We start from the raw sequence: 4507 nt of genomic DNA, 5'->3' as shown, positions 1-4507 counted from the left end.
TGCTATAGCCAGCGAACCCGATCCTACAGTGCTGACTTGGAGTGGGTTTGGAAGAGTCTGATTCGGAAGTGGGAGAGGTCATAGGAGGGCACTTCTCCCATGACTCAGTTCACACAGCAGCTAGCCAACGATTGGGCCAAACTTAAATCTGTGACCTGGGGGGAGAACCAATCACAGTGAGTGAGGCAGGTAGGTCCTCATGTCACGTTCGTCGTATTGAGGAGACCAAGGCGCAGCGTGATATGAATACATTCTTCTTTTAATGAAGAAAAACACTAAACAAACTAACAAAGTAACAAAAACGAACGTGAAGCTATATAGAACGAGTGCTGACATGCAACTACACATAGACAAGAACCCACGAAACCACATGGAAAATGGCAACCTAAATAGGATCCCCAATCAGAGACAACGATAAACAGCTGCCTCTGATTGGGAACCATTTCAGGCCACCATAGACCTACATATGCCTAGACTTACACACACACCTAGACATACAAAAACCCTAGACAATACAAAACAAGCATACCCACCCTCGTCACACCCTGACCTGACCAAAATAATAAAGAAAAACATAGATAACTAAGGTCAGGGCGCGACACCTCAATCACTCTATAGGCTTTATATAGCCACTATAAAGGATTTATATAGCCACTATAAAGGATTTATATAGGCACTATAAAGGATTTATTTAGGCACTATAAAGGATTTATATAGGCACCATAAAGGCTTTATTTAGGCACTATAAAGGATTTATTTAGGCACTATAAAGGATTTATATAGGCACTATAAAGGCTTTATATAGCCACTATAAAGGATTTATATAGGCACTATAAAGGATTTATTTAGGCACTATAAAGGATTTATATAGGCACTATAAAGGATTTATATAGGCACTATAAAGGCTTTATATAGGCACTATAAAGGATTTATATAGGCACTATAAAGGATTTATTTAGGCACTATAAAGGCTTTATTTAGGCACTATAAAGGATTTATATAGGCACTATAAAGGATTTATATAGGCACTATAAAGGATTTATTTAGGCACTATAAAGGCTTTATTTAGGCACTATAAAGGATTTATATAGGCACTATAAAGGCTTTATTTAGGCACTATAAAGGATTTATTTAGGCACTATAAAGGCTTTATTTAGGCACTATAAAGGATTTATTTAGGCACTATAAAGGCTTTATTTAGGCACTATAAAGGATTTATATAGGCACTATATATAAAGGATTTATTTAGGCACTATAAAGGATTTATATAGGCACTATAAAGGATTTATATAGGCACTATAAAGGATTTATTTAGGCACTATAAAGGCTTTATATAGGCACTATAAAGGATTTATATAGGCACTATAAAGGATTTATATAGGCACTATAAAGGATTTATTTAGGCACTATAAAGGCTTTATTTAGGCACTATAAAGGATTTATATAGGCACTATAAAGGCTTTATTTAGGCACTATAAAGGCTTTATTTAGGCACTATAAAGGATTTATATAGGCACTATAAAGGATTTATATAGGCACTATAAAGGATTTATTTAGGCACTATAAAGGCTTTATTTAGGCACTATAAAGGATTTATATAGGCACTATAAAGGCTTTATTTAGGCACTATAAAGGATTTATTTAGGCACTATAAAGGCTTTATTTAGGCACTATAAAGGATTTATTTAGGCACTATAAAGGATTTATATAGGCACTATAAAGGATTTATTTAGGCACTATAAAGGCTTTATTTAGGCACTATAAAGGATTTATTTAGGCACTATAAAGGCTTTATTTAGGCACTATAAAGGATTTATATAGGCACTATAAAGGATTTATTTAGGCACTATAAAGGATTTATATAGGCACTATAAAGGATTTATATAGGCACTATAAAGGATTTATATAGGCACTATAAAGGATTTATATAGGCACTATAAAGGATTTATATAGGCACTATAAAGGATTTATATAGGCACTATAAAGGATTTATATAGGCACTATAAAGGATTTATATAGGCACTATAAAGGCTTTATTTAGGCACTATAAAGGATTTATATAGGCACTATAAAGGCTTTATATAGGCACTATAAAGGATTTATTTAGGCACTATAAAGGATTTATATAGGCACTATAAAGGATTTATATAGGCACTATAAAGGATTTATATAGGCACTATAAAGGATTTATATAGGCACTATAAAGGCTTTATTTAGGCACTATAAAGGATTTATATAGGCACTATAAAGGCTTTATATAGGCACTATAAAGGATTTATTTAGGCACTATAAAGGTTTTATTTAGGCACTATAAAAGGGGGGAAATAGTGCACTAAATATGGCAAAGGGTGTAATTTCAGGTTGGCCTAGAGTCTATAATGTACTGAAATATATAACCTGCACCTTGTGGAACACCCCAATGGGCCTCTATAAATAGCCTGTGTGTTTCTGGCCCATTGTCTGAGTCAGGCAGTCTGTTTGAGCCCTGCATGACTTAGCACATCAAAGAGGACAGAAGCTATTGCTCTGACCATAACAGGGCGTCTTTTCATTTAAGTGGGCTCAAGCCAGAGCTAAATTAAGGAGATTTATCCCTCCTTTCAGCGATGAGCGTGCCGTCAGCTGTCAGCCTATGGGTGAAATGAGGAAACAGACACTGTACTCAGGAGAGGTGGATTCTTCTTGTTGCTATGGGTCTGAGGGAAGGAGGAAAACTCTGAATGTCAACCGGGCTTAAGAATGCCTCGCTTTAGTTTTCTCTCTGCCTGATAAAGGTCTCAGAGCTCCCGAGCTTTGAAGTCATAAAAGCCTCAGCACTGTGCGTCCGGGGCTATAGCGAACAAACTGTAGGCCACTCTGACAGTTCGCCATATGCGTTTTTTGTTGGAAGAGGTGAAGGGCCCTCAATGGTATGCCCAAACACACTGGGCGCCTTTGTAACCATGGCAACCCCCAGGACTTGTGCCCATGGCTTTTGATACCTCAAGTGGAGGAGGAGGGGGAGGTGGCAGAGGAGCTGCACGTTTTTTGTAGTATTGTGATTATCCCTGTGCACTGACTGAACACAGCACAGTGCTGCACAGTCTTTACTAGAACACATGGGTTAAAACACTGATAATATGGTACATGCAAGTGGAACAGGTTAATAGACCATGATGAACAATCATCCTATTATGGTTACTTTTCCAGATTCCACCACCAAGGGACCAATGGGTTCAGAAGCAAACCACTTCAATTCATACTTTCCCCTGTATTGATTATGTGGCTTCTCAAATGGCTTTCTCAAATGGAGTTAATCCTTCCTGTTATAGAGTAGCACTCTCTTTCTCTCTCACCAGCCAATTGCACTGTGTGCCAGCCAGGTCCTTTAAAAACTATTACAAGTGGAAATGAAGTACACACATAATTACTGTAGGAGGCGGCTATCAGAGCAGATGGAACAGGAGCCAGGAGACCCCAGGCGTCAGACCTTTGGGACAGGGAGAAGACAGGACCCCTCTCTCTCTCTCTCTCTCTCTCTCTCTCTCTCTCTCTCTCTCTCTCTCTCTCTCTCTCTCTCTCTCTCTCTCTCTCTCTCTCTCTCTCTCTCTCTCTCTCTCTCTCTCTCTCTCTCTCTCTCTCTCTCTCTCTCTCTCTCTCTCTCTCTCTCTCTCTCTCTCTCGCTCTCTCTCAGACAGACAGACAGACAGACAGGCAGACAGACAGCTGACAGAGAGGGCCCCTGGCGCCTGAGAGCACCACAAAGACGTTAATTAGTGAATAAAACGGGTCTGGACTCAAAGCTCAACTCTTCACAGCCGGCTTCAAAGACTGTCTAATTAAAAGTTGTCTGACTTGTCCGTGTGTAAGATCTTACTCTAAGATACAGCTACAGCACATGGTGCTGAAGTAGGTTTAGAGGGCTCTGTGATGTTCAGCACCACTCTGGACCTAAGTGTGTGCCAGGTCTCTGTGGTGAATTAAAAAAAAAAAGCCAAACTCTTTGGGCTTTGCTCATCCACATACACAAAATGTAGATTGTTCTATACATCAGTTTGGGTCTCAAAAAGCTTCAATATGAGGTCCTAAACCTAGCAAGATAGTGCATCCTTGTAGCTGCGTGTGCTAATATAGTCAAAATGTTTACCTTGGCGTAACTTGAACCAATGGTTGAGCCAATGGCAAGCTGAGCAAATTGAAGCGTTTTCTTCCCAGGCTTAATGCAAGGCTTTATTGCTGGGATATGAGGTAACAACAGGGCTAGGCCTATGTAAAAAGTACAAAGTATTTGTTAGGTGTTAAGCCTGTGTTAAAATATGCTTAAAATGATTAAAATATGCTTAAAAAGATAGACATGGTTTAAAAAAGGTAGTGGTAATATTTCATTCAGTACAGAAATGTGTAGGTGACTTAATTTACCCTGTCCCACGGCTCAACTTACCCCATACCTGGTTGGACAAGCTATGTTTTCAGAACAGTAATGTTTACATGAATTTACAGGGATACACAACATCCTGAAATATATGTA

General features: G+C 38.8%; 1 pseudogene; it reads right to left on the bottom strand.

The window, feature by feature from the left end:
- Positions 1-2618: 2618 nt before the first annotated feature.
- LOC139548476 (peroxisomal sarcosine oxidase-like) overlaps positions 2619-4507 on the bottom strand; it is an 8825-nt pseudogene continuing 6936 nt past the window's right edge.

Source organism: Salvelinus alpinus, chromosome 21 (assembly GCF_045679555.1).
Source record: "Salvelinus alpinus chromosome 21, SLU_Salpinus.1, whole genome shotgun sequence".
NCBI lineage: Eukaryota > Metazoa > Chordata > Actinopteri > Salmoniformes > Salmonidae > Salvelinus > Salvelinus alpinus.
The sequence above is the reverse complement of the archived record's forward strand: the minus strand, read 5'-3'. Positions and strand labels throughout refer to the sequence as shown.